The 13,217-nt window shown below is 36.5% G+C and overlaps 1 protein-coding gene and 1 long non-coding RNA gene across 3 annotated transcripts in view; one reads left to right on the plus strand and one right to left on the minus strand.

Moving 5' to 3' along the window:
• UNC5C (unc-5 netrin receptor C) overlaps nucleotides 1-13,217 on the minus strand; it is a 351,461-nt gene that overhangs the window by 200,450 nt on the left and 137,794 nt on the right. The window lies entirely within an intron of this gene.
• Nucleotides 10,631-12,383, plus strand: LOC118353096 (uncharacterized). Its single transcript, XR_004811304.2, has 3 exons — nucleotides 10,631-10,712; nucleotides 11,987-12,028; nucleotides 12,324-12,383. It is a non-coding gene; the product is annotated as an uncharacterized LOC118353096 (long non-coding RNA).

Consider the following 13,217-nt stretch of genomic DNA (forward strand, 5'->3'; position numbering starts at 1 on the left):
TAATAATAATACAGAAAAGGGCTCCGAGAAATAGGAGTCCAGGAATATGAAGAATAATGTAAATTTAAAAACAACCAATGACAACAACAATAGGACAGCGAAAAAGTACAATAATTTACCAATCTGGCACTACATAAACCAGCAAATGTACTTTATGATGTTTATCTTTGCTATAATTTTCAGAACATAAAACCATACCTTGATTGCAAGTCTGATCTATTATTCACAGAATCGTTTTAGAGAATTTGTTTATAAAGTCTCATTTCAAAACAGATGCAAATTAGTCATGTTGGAACAGGTAGGAAAAACACAGTTCTCACACAACTGATGAACAATTCCTTTTGCTTCTTGACAGAAAAACCCTGCATACTAACTAAAACTAAAAGAAACAGAGGCGCCTGTGTGGCTCAGTCAGAAGAGCACATGAGTCCTGATCTCGGGATCTTAAGTTTGAACCCCCAGGCTGGGTATAGAGCTTTCTAAAAAACATAAATAAACTTAAAAAAAAAAAAGAAAAGAAACAGTAAAGAAAAAAATGAAACTGGAGATGAGGCCTCTGACTTTCTGTTGCTCAGGTTTATACACTTTGATTTTACTTCACCATAGTCATTTACTGTTTCTCTTAACTTTTGGAGGTGGGATTAAAGTGTGACAATGCCTATAGTTCTAAGAGTCTTGCATAAGAATAATTCATATTCTGAGCACTTACTCTGTGTCAGGCATAGGGCTGAGGATATACTCTCACTTAATTCTTTAACATCCCTACTAAGTAGTCCTATTTCTATCTCCATTCTAGAATGAAGAAACTGAGATTTGAAGAGGTGAAGTAATTTTGCATAAATTCACATAATTTATAAGTGGTGAAATAATTATGTAAATACAGCCAGTCTGACTCCTGAACCATGCTTTCAATTTCTTTGCTATATTATCTCTCTATATGGCCACAGGACCTTTGTTTTTTGTGGGGTTTTTTTTTTTTTTGAGTTAGTGGTATTAAATAAGCATACATGTTAGATAAATAAGTATTTTCTAGAATCTGTCAGTTAAGAATCCATTGTGCAATGAACATTTTTTCCTAAAAAATTCTTGCCAGGTAAAAGAAATGTTGCAAAAAGCTGCCTTAAGCATATTCCACAGATCTCCCAGTTGGCAATTTGATAGGCCGGTTATTATTCAAACACACTTGTCCTTAACCATACTAGAGCAATCAAGTGAAACAAAGCAGGTTACACTGAAAGTACTTAGAAAGCTGTGCACAGGGTTATACAAACCCAGAAAGCATCCAAAACTGCTGGAAAGGAAATCTGGTCAATTCAAATACTAACCATCACAGTTAAGGCAATTTCCCAACATTTATCTTCCCATCAGTCTTTATAATGGATGTTTTACTATTCAGTTTGAAAAGAAAAATCTAAGTATTTACTACAGAAGGTATGTGAAAGATGTTTACATAACAAAATAAAGAGTTAGTCAATAAAATAAGATAAAACAGATTGTTAGACTGATTTTTGCCTCCCTTTTCTCCTACATACAGAGGGGTAAGCTAAAACATGAGCATTGCACAGATTTCTAGAACTGTTCTATTCTACAAGATAGCCACTAGCCACAAGTGGCTTTCAGGCACTTCAAATCTGGCTAGCTTTACAACTGAAGTGAATTTTAAATTTGTATTTTTATTAATTTAAATTTAAAATTGATTGATACTCAATTTAGTGACTGGAAAATTTTTAAGTATCTTTGGTGTAATTCAGGTAGATAAATTTGCTTTTTCAAATGCAAATTCTATGAAATCAAATACAGATCATGTATTTCCAATTAAAATTTAGCATCTGAGTTGAGATGTGCTGTGAATATAAAATACACACTAGATTTCAAAAACATTAAAAAAGAGAACATTAAATACCTCATTGATTGTTTTTAAATATTGATTACATGTTTAAATGATATTTTAGAAGTATTGAGTTGAAAATAATGTTAAGATTAATTTTACCTTTTTACTTTTTAAAAGTGTAATTATAAGAAAATTTAAAATTACATACACAATGCCCATTATAGCTCTATTGGATATTATTCTAGATAGTTCTATTGTTTTAGGCTTTTAAGCTCATTGCTTGTCTTGAAAATAGTTTAAAAGTATGCCCCAAACCTTATGAAAATGACATTATTTCTTAATCATAATCTCCATTCTCATTGTTGGACAAGAAGGATTCTAAATCTTTACCTGTTGGACAGTAAAAAATTCTGATTCTTAATTAAGTAGACTCAGCAAAAGATAAATCACTCAAATAAAAAGGAAACAGAGATTTTTGGGGGGTGCCTTACTTATCCCATTTCTCCAGACACCACTGGTGGGTTAAAACCAGGATTTGAAAAATGACTACCTGAAAACTCTCCAGGTGACTTTCGCAAGGTACATTTCTAAAAGGTTCCAAAACAGACACACTCCCTAGAACTTCTAAACAAGGGATTTGGTAACTAAAGAAATCTACGGCATGCTCATTCTTGACTTCTACATTTTCAAAAGAGAGAAAGTTAGTATCCTATGCTTCTTAATGATCCCAATGGTGTTTATCCTTTGGGCTACCCTCTAAAGGTAAATACAACCAAACCAAACAAACACGCAAGTAAACAAATAAGATGGCTCAGGGTATCCATAGATCTGAATAGAGGGCCAAGCCCTTTGTGACAGAAAGCAAAGGTCACCACCTCCTTGGGCCTGTTTCCTTATTTTCCAAATGGAAACAGGGAGATTCATGATATCCAAAGGCTTCTTCTAGCTTTAAAAGTTGGTGATTCTAAATGGATTCTTGGAAGCTAACTCTCACAGAATACTTTTCCATTTTTCACAGCACCTTGCATATTTAATTCACAACCAGCTGGTGACAAGCTTCTTAACCCTCTTTAAACAAGGAGAAATCTTAGATGAAAGAGGCTAACTGACCTCCAAACTGACACAGTTTTAGAAACTTGGTAGCCTGGGACTACAACTAATCTAAATTATTTTCCCATGTATTATACTGATTTTCATTTTCTGACAGTTGCAGAAATTATGCTGAACAATTTTCATATATTAAATCATTTATAAAAGATGGGCTAGACAGATAACTGTCATTTCTTTCTAATAGATCTAGCACTCTTTCTTTGTCTTTCACTGTCAATACCACCTATTTTAAATGTAAACTCTTAGAAGTCAGTGAGAATATCTATGAAAGATAGACAAAATGTATTTACTAGATAGTGTCTTAACCATCTTGATGACAAATCTCTCAACTTTTTTCAACTACGATGTTGTACAAATTATGAAATGAGCCATGTTATTTTTGTGGGGAAAAGGTATTTTTGGAGAGGTATTCATAATACTTTTTAATGTACGTTGAAAAATAAATTAGGTTATTTATTTATTTATTTATTTATTTTACAGAAAGAGATCTTTGAAGCCTAAAAGAACTAAATAGCTTACAAATTTATTCAATTTTCACCCAAGGACCCCCTCCTCCCAGAAAGTTGGTTCATTATTGAGTAATTAATAGTTATTTCTTCTGTGAGTCAGTAAACAAAAATTATATAACAGACAACATTTTGGGGCTAAGAGAAAGTATTCCAGTTAAAAATGATTGGTCATTAATTAGTCTAAAAATGTTAGGACTTCTTGGCATCACTTAAAGAATCAGCAGAGCAATTTTTTAAGAGAGTGTGAATTATATAAACACTTTACTAATAGACCACTATAGAAATCTTGTCACGGTAAAATGATTTAAAGTGTCACAAGATGGAAAATAAGAGAATTTTCATTTATCAGATGTTTTATAAACAAATTCAGCCAATTATATATTACTAGTTCATAAGGACAGGACTGAGGCCATATTGATTTAACTGTGACTATCTAAAAGTAAAAATCTCCCAGGAGACTATAAATAGGGTATATACATCATACATTCCCTCAGGGAAATTCCTTCAGATCAGCATGCACAGTATTAGGCGTCCACAAATCCACCCTTTAACCTGGCAACAAAAGAGAAAAGAAACAGTAGGGATTTCTACCCTTGGGGAAACATAGTAGCCATTGGCTTAGATTTATTGTACTCTGCTCTGCCATGTGTCACTTCATGATACAGTGCAATGTGGGAGTAGGAGAGATGGAAGAGTTAGATGGTTCAGCGCGAATGTCAAAGTTGTATCTGTGGACTGCAGTGTTACCTTCCCCACCAGTGTAATAGGAGTTACTGTAGAGAGATCATAGGGTGAAACATAACATGTTGAGTGAATGTGAGTAATTCGAATTTTCCAAGATGGAACTTTTGTGACCAGATCATACCAGTTGGCTGTGGAGCACGACTGGAGGAATCAATGGTAAATATTAAGAAAGGAGGTAAGAAACTCCTCCTGTTAAAATATAACACACACGCTAGGTGGGCTGTACTGATAATCCACAGCACACTTACTGTACCTTAAAGTTATCCTGGAGTATCTTCTGAATTAGAATCATTCCAACTGGCACTCTGGACTTGATTAGGAAGTTCTATTGAGAACCATTAACATTTCCAAATATTTTTTTTCTTCTAAATATTGAACAAGGATATTATTTCTGCAGTTTAATTACCAAGCTCCCACCTCTGAAATATGGATATGGGTGTAATTTTACCAGGTTTATGCAGAGAATATTTAGCATGTTGATATTTCCTTCCTGTGATCATTTATTCATTTGAAATTAAAAACCTAAAGCAGGCATTTTTCTGATATTTTATTATAGCCAGCCGTTCCGTAAGCTACAGAGTTGCCTGTTTTAAAAAACAGAATTCAGGGACACCTGGGTGGCTCAGGAACTGAGCGCCTGCCTTCAGCTCAGGGTGTGGTCCTGGGGTCCTGGGATCGTGTCCCACATCGGGCTCCCCTCATGGAGCCTGCTTCTCCCTCTGCCTGTGTCTCTGCCTCTTAGCTTTCTCTCTCTCTCTCTCTCTGTGTGTGTGTGTCTCATGAATAAATAATATTAAAAAAATAAACACAGAATTCAAAAAGCAATTCCTATATAACCTGTTTTTTCCAAGATAGCTTACTATATGTTTCTGCTCTAGGCATCAACCCTGGAAGACAATTTTGAATGTAAATCAGATTAAAATTATGATAATGGTACTCATTTTTGAAAACCTCTTCTCTGATAGTTTTATTAAGAAACAGAAAAACAAATGAAGATATCTGGCTGGGTAGCTAAGGACATCTTATCTACAAACCTGAACTGAATACTGTGAATGCATTGCCTTTAGTGGTGCTTTAGATGTGCAGAAGTGCATACTGATACTATAAAATAAATCTACTATTTTCTGCAGTATTGCTACTCCATTTGTATTATTTTAAGACTTAGCTAAGCTTGACTTCTGTACCCAGCTGCTTTCTAGCTATCTAACTGAAACTCCTTTCCACTCCTGAAGCTTCATGAATAATTTGTGAAGGCAACTTCAATCCCACTAAAGCAATTTCTGAAAGGCAGTAATGAAATCCCACAAATGGGAAACTAACTCTACTATTCACCCCTCCTTACACTATGGATAAAATGTCTCTAGTTGGGAAATCTCCTCCTGGTAGAGCAGGGATTGATCTTTACCTACCCTTACTGCCAAAGGATGAAAACAGTCATGTTAAAATAAATAAGTAATGTAAGCAAACAGAATTCCTTTAGCAGCAAAAACTATACACTATTTTTTTTTTCCTGTTGACTTCCAGAGATAGGTGATGATTTAGGCCTGGAAAGTTTGTTGGTGGGACAAGTACCTCCGAAATAGATTTCTTTATATAAGTCAAAGGGGATGACAAAATATACAATCATAATTTTGAAAAGGTATTTGCTTGTATATATATATATTTTTTCTCATCTCTCATTTTCTGAGAAAATTTGTATTCCTTTGTTAGTGTTATCCTACTGTTTCTAGATAGTATGCTCTGCAGCAAGACGCTGGTTCCAAAGCAATTCAGTAGCACAAGCAGCACTAGAAGAATTGATGAAAAAAAAAATGGAATAAAAACGAGAGAAAACCTCGCTCTCTTCTATTACTGACACCTAAGACAACAGGCTGTGAAAATGGTTTCATTAAAAAATAACAAGCTCATGCTCACCAGGGGATAGATCAGGGCAAACTGAATCAAAAATTCCTCAATCATTGCTCAAGTAGGTCAACTAGAATTAATGCAAAGGGCAAAGATTCACAGTGAGCTCCCTCTTTCCCACCAGTCTGCTTCTTTAGCCCTCTTTCCTGGCCAAGAGGTAAATGGTTTGGAGGGACCCTCCATGATGGGCAGGTCTTTTGGCCAGGCCTTTCTTTGGACCCATATAAAAGTGGCCCCTTGACTCTTAACTATAGAGAACAAACAGATGGTTACCAGAGGGGAGGTGGATGGGGCAATGAGTAGATTGGTGAAGGAGATTAAGAGCTCACTTATCATAATGAGCACTGAGTAATATATAGAATTGCTGAATTGCTATATTGTACACCTGAAACTAATATAACACTGTCTATTAACTATACCAGAATTAAAAAAAAATAAAGGTGGCCCCTTGTCCTGGAAACTACTAGTTTGAACACGGCAAGTTATCTACACCAAAATGCTAACAGACTGCTAATTAGATCCAAAGTTATTTGCCTTTTAGCAATGTACTTCCGTTATTTTTTTATGTTTTTACCTTACTTTTACAATAGAGCCATTTTTAAAAAAAGATTTTATTTATTCATGAGAGACACGGAGAGTGGCAGAGACATAGGCAGAGGGAGAAGCAGGCTCCATGAGGGGAGCCCAATGTGGGACTCGATTCCAGGACCCTAGGATCATGCCCTGAGCCAAAGGCAGACGTTCAACTACTAAGCCACCCAGATGCCCTCCAAAAGAGCCATTAATTCAGCTGGATGATTAAATGCTGGCCTCCATCACAATAAAGTTATTTTTTTCTTCTGCATAGATTATAATAAAGGACAATTAATTTTATTCTTATATATAAAACCATACCCTTTATTTTAAAAACTCAGAACAAAGCTCAAGAAGAATTAGTCCAGGTTAAACCTATAGAGCTCAAAGCTTAGCATCCTCTAAGACCTAAGGCTATAGCTATCCCAAAGCAGGTCTTTTCTCTTTCACCAGCATTATAAAGCTAAAGAACTCTCTTCTTAAATAAAATGCTGTGTGCTTGTCCAAAGAAAATACAGTTCTCATTGGACTGACTGAGGGTTTTACAGTCCTAAGTTTTGTTATTCAAAGCATCTCACCTCCTCCCATGCAAAGCAGATCAGAAGTTTCCTGAGGGCCTAGGGATTTACCATAAAGATCTACTGCTTCCATGCAAGACTAACAAGATAATTTGTAAGGCCAAGGGATCATAAAACATGGAATTTCTTTGTTCAAAAAATATTAAAAATTTCAATACAGTGGCAGCAGTGCATTAAACTAAACATGGGGCCTCCTAAGGGCCACAAGGCTTCCTGGTGCATAGCTGGGAACCCCTGCCTCTGCCTGCCACTGAGCTGGAAGGAGCATGCGGAAAGCTTTTGGAGCAGGAAGTTCTCTGACTTCATCATGAAGCAACGTCTATGTTTTTTTTGATAATCGGTCACTGTGGCATGAGACATAGGAAATAACATCCAGACTATTATAGACAGATTACTGATAACCAGGGCAAGGAATTTCAACTTCGGATAAACCCACATGATATTAATATTGAAGTCTGTGCCTCTAGGACCTTGGGAAGCTTCAGAAAAGCTATCTACTGCATAGAAAACATGTGCTGACCTTACAGTTACCACAACACTTGGATTCAGGTGTTCATTAACTGGCTATGTGATTTTGTGTAAGATACTCCATGGATCTCCTTTTTTCTCACTTGTAAAGCAAAGGTGTTGCATACGTGATTCTGAGGGCCCCTAGAATATTTACTAAGTCTAAGAGATGAGAAAAAAGAGAAATGACCTATATTTTATTTTCTTAAAGTGGGTAACATCTCTACTTTTAATGGGCAGTTAAATTTTATAGAAGGATGATGATGATGATGATGATGATGCTATATGCTAAGCTCTGTTTAACTATCTTACCTGTTATATTTAGCTAATTTAGTTTACATTTAGCTCACCTAATTTTTTTTAAGATTTTTTATTTATTTATTCATGAGAGACAGAGAGAGAGAGAGAGAGAGAGGCAGAGACACAGGCAGAGGGAGATGTAGGCTTCATGCAAGGAGCCCAATGTGGGACTCGATCCTGGGACTGAGATCATGCCCTGAGCCAAAGGCAGATGCTCAACCGCTGAGCCACCCAGGCATCCCACATTTAGCTCATCTAATTTTCATAAACACTTTATGAAGTAGATACTATAATTATGTCTATTATATAGGTAAGGGAGTTGAGACCCAAAGGGCTTAAAGACACTGATATTTACTAAGCTTCTACCATGTACTAGGCTTTATGGTGGAGCCCATGGGATCAATGCACTCATGCCCCAAGCACAGAAGCCAGGGTCCTGAGCACTAGAGAATGGGCAAGAGAAAAAAGAAAGGGACAAAGTCTTGTATTGTTATCTGGGTGCCCCAAAGAGGGGTAGCGTATAGAATGGAAAAGCTAGGGGTTTGATAAAGGGAAGAATTATCCTGAACATAAAATAGGTTCCATTCATATTTCTAAGAAATACAAATGCTTTACACAAAGTGAGAAAGTCTAACCAATTCCAAGGTTAATAAAATGATGCATTTAAACCATTGTCAACTTGTTATATATTTTCAACTAAGCAAGTATGGGTATGAGAACCCACATTTGTTTTTCTTCCTCCAAATGATTTTTAACTAGTAATATTAGAGAAAAGTGAATAAGAAAACAGGCCCCTACAGGAGTTAGTTAATTATGCACTAGACAAAGAACCTTTCTTTATATCCCTATTTTTATTAGATAGTATGAACAATTAGTTTTCAAATAAATATCAAATATATCCTTCCCAAATAGAAAAAAAAGTAAATTGGGCAGGAAGCACTATGCATAGAGATTTAAGTAGCTTTTTTGATATATTATGTCTGTGTCATTAGTTGCCTTAAACATAAATGTACCCTATGGGGCTAGTATCATCCTAAAAACTCAGCTCCTTGGGAAAATGCCCATATACGGACATTATTTCTGAGTTTTTACTGCCTTTCAAAATTTTAGACATAGACTTCAGGGAATAAAGCACATTTAAATTAGCTGTGCAAAGCAGACTAGATCATCTCATTGCACAACATCGAGACAACTACCAAAAACATTTCTTAAAACTCTCATCTATATTTCAGAGCAGCAGTATTATTAATTGTCTGTATTCTGCTCCATCTTCATAATTCAATGTGTCCACTTCTACATCTGTTTCCTAAAATTGGCATCTTTATTGTACCCTTGGGACACAATTTCCCAATAAGAACTAGCCAAATGTAGCTTTTTTTTTTCTTCCTATGTAAAAATGCTACAGTGAATAATATACATCTTTGCTCTCAAAGGGCAGGAAGAAAATTTGTGTCACTGACCATATGCAAATTGAAACAAAGAGTTTCATGGCTATAATCAAAACCATTTACCTGAGTCATCAAAATGACTTGGGTAATCAGAAGAAATTATTTCCCCAGAATTTTAATGAAAGGTATCCTGTACTTCTGAGTAATTGGATCCATTCTGGATTTTACTCAAGTTGCATCCAAGAAATCATCATCCCCCATAGTGACACCAGTCCTGCCCAATTCTGGTGGCCATACTCTGCTAACTGTCTACCAAATTAGTGAGAATAATAGCTGTAATTCAGAAGTCTAACTTCATTTAATCACTCATTATTCATTCATTCAGCAATTATCTGAGTGTCAGCTAAGCACCAGGCAATCAGTAATACTCTACCATAGCACAGAATTCTCCCTGTTGAGTGTCTGTATCACCCTAACTATTGTTGTTGACTTGGTAGAACTGTCCAACTGAAAATAAAAGCTTGCATTTTAATTACTAGTTTAGACAAAGCAATAAATACACACCTTCTGTTTCTTGTTTCTGTTGCATGTTATGTATTTTTAAAAGACAATCGGGTATTGATTTTCAACCACAAGTAAACAAGGCATCTGGACTTTGTCTTAATGAGATAAAGTTTAGTCTGTGCTTTCTCTGTGGGATGGGTTTTGCTATTTAATTGGTAGCAAAAATCTTCAGCAGTGTGTCCTTTTTCTGCAAACAGTGAATTCTATGTGGGAACGAGGTTGCTGCAGGAGGCTTTCAGATATAAATAGAGTTTTAGAACTAATTAGATAAAAATCACAGGAAAAATACTATTACTTGAGCAGAAACTGGAAACATTATTTTACTCTAAATTCCCTGAATAGCACAGGAAAAAAAATATAGCGCTTACCTGGAATCTTCCAAAATAAGGCCAATTTACTTTTAACATGCTATTTATATCAAAGGTCTTTCTAACATCTTAGACAAAGTTAGGATAACAAACATGAAAAGAAGTATGTTACTTGCATTACTATGTTCCGAAAATAAAAATGTAATCATTAAAAAATAAGAAAAATAAAGTAACACAAGACACAGAAATTACCATGCCAAAAACAATAGTCTAAAAATGTTAACTGAGACATGTTAAGTACAAATTACTTTGATTTAAGCAGGACCTTCCCCAGAGACTACCAACGCAACATTGTCAACAACTTCACAAAAAAAGTACTGTACTGCATATAGCAGGTAAGAACCCTTTAAAGTTACTGAGGATAAAAAAAAAGTGCAAAATATTTTTTGCTCCCTTAGTGTTTTCTTTTTTTTTTTTTTAATTTTATTTATTTATTCATGAGACACAGAGTGAAAGAGAGACAGACACAGGCAGAGGGAGAAGCAGGCTCCATGCAGGGAGCCCAATGTGGGACTCGATCCTGGGTGTCCAGGATCAGGCCCTGGGCTAAAGGCAGCGCTAAACCCTGAGCCACCCGGGCTGCCCCTCCCTTAGTGTTTTCTTTCTTTTTTTTTTTTTAATTTATTTTTTATTGGTGTTCAATTTACTAACATACAGAATAACCCCCAGTGCCCGTCACCCATTCACTCCCACCCCCCGCCCTCCTCCCCTTCTACCACCCCTAGTTCGCCTTAGTGTTTTCAAATCAGATCTTGCCACTTCCCTGCTGAAACCCCCTCCGTGGATTCCCACCACATTTAGGATAAATGTAAAATCCTCAACGTGGCCTATAGCTCTGTTCCACCTCTCCATCTTCATCTGTCCACACTGCATCTCTTATAGGTATACCAGACTTCTTCCAGTCTCTCAGACAGACTTAGTCTTTCCTGCCACAGGTCCTTTGAACTTAAATTCTCCCCACCTAAAGTTCCCTTTCTTCCCTCTCAGATAGTTACTAGGCATTCTGTAGGTGGTCAAATAACATTTCTTTAGGGAAGCATGCCATGTCAAATCTGGAGTACATTTTTGTTGCCATCTTCTCTAACACCCAAGTGGGGCTCCCTCGTTTATCTTTTTTCTTAACCTTGCTCCTTTTCTTAACCCTGTTCCTTATAGTAATTAAAAACTATAATTATGTATGGGAGTAGGATTTTTATCTTTTTTTTAAAGATTTTATTTATTTATTTACTCATGAGAGACACAGAGAGAGGTAGAGACATAGGCAGAGGGAGAGGCTGGCTCCGTGTGGGGAGCTTGATGGGAGACTCAATCCCAGGACCATCAGTCTGTCTTCAATATATTAGCCTTCCCTATTAGAGTATCTGTTCCACAACTATAGGGATGGTTGTCTCCACTGTTCATCTCTAACATGATGCCTCCATGTATTCGCATATATTTCCTAAAATAAAAGTTGACTTTTCAATCATTGGTCTTGGTTCCTAATATTGCTACAGACAAAAGTAACTGATCTTTTACATATAAATAAACTGTAATAGACAAAACAGTTATAGTACACATACCCTAAAGGGATACCAGTTGAATTATATCCTTGTGTAATCTTTTCTTTCAGGAGAGAAGAAATCTGTGACTTGCTTCTAACAAACAGCATATGGTAAAGGGGATGGAATGTCACACTCTGATTAGGTTACCTTATGTAACACTCTGTCTTAGCAGACACTCTGTCCATGAGTTCTGATGAAGCAGGCTGCCATGGTCTAAGAGGGGCATATGGCAAGTAGCTATAGGAAGATGAGAGGAACTCAGGGCAGACTTCACCAGAAGCAGCAAGAAAATGTGACCCTTAGTGCTATAGCCATAAGGAAATGAATTATTCCAATCACCTGCGGGAGCCAAGAAGTGAATCTTCCTCCCCTTCCCCCACCTCCCTATTCCCTCACTCCCCACAGTGACCCCATGGAGTCCCAATAAGAACACACGCCTTCACTGCAGCCTGGTGAGACCCTGAGCAGAAAATCCAGGTAAGGGGTGCCTGGGTAGATCAGTGGGTTAAGCATCTGCCTTCAGCTCAAGTCATGACCCCAGAGTCCTGTGATCAAGCCCCACGGTGGGGAGGGGGGCTCCCTTTCCAGCTGGGAGTCTGCTTCTCTCTCTCCCTCTGCTCCTCCCCCTGCTTATGCTCTCTCTCTCTCTTTCAAATAAATAAAATCTTAAAGAGAGAGAGAGAGAATCCAGGTAAACTTTGCTTTGACTCCTTACTTGCAGAAATTGTGAGATCATACATGGGTGCTTTTTGAAGCTGCTAATTATGTGGTAATTTGTTATATAGCAATTGAAAACCAATCCAGCTGCCAAACTGGATCACCTCCAAAGCCAAATTACCATCAAATGCCTTTTTCTTCTTTTTTACTCTGATTTCATCAACTGAGTTTTGGATGATAGGGTGTTTTCTTTTTTTTTTTTTTTTAAGAGATGATTTTCTCACATAAATAAATAAATAAATAAATAAATAAATAAATAAATAAATCATTTTCCCTGCCTGCCTTGAGATAGAATCTTAGAAGTATTTTTCTTTTCTTTTCAACATACTTAAAGAATTTAAATTTGTTCATGAACTAAGTGCCAATCATGCACACTGCAGGATACATAATCTAGAGTACATTTTGGGGGGGACATATTGAAGCTAATGGATAAAACATAAAATCCAATAATATAATACAGACCAGATAATAATACAAAGAACTCAATATACACATTCAGTGCCTCTTCATGATATTTTTATTCTAGCCTCATCCCTAAGAGGCTGGGTCAGAGCCACTGCTGGGACCAGGGACAGAATAGGC

This window comes from Canis lupus, chromosome 32 (assembly GCF_003254725.2).
Source record: "Canis lupus dingo isolate Sandy chromosome 32, ASM325472v2, whole genome shotgun sequence".
Taxonomy (NCBI): domain Eukaryota; kingdom Metazoa; phylum Chordata; class Mammalia; order Carnivora; family Canidae; genus Canis; species Canis lupus.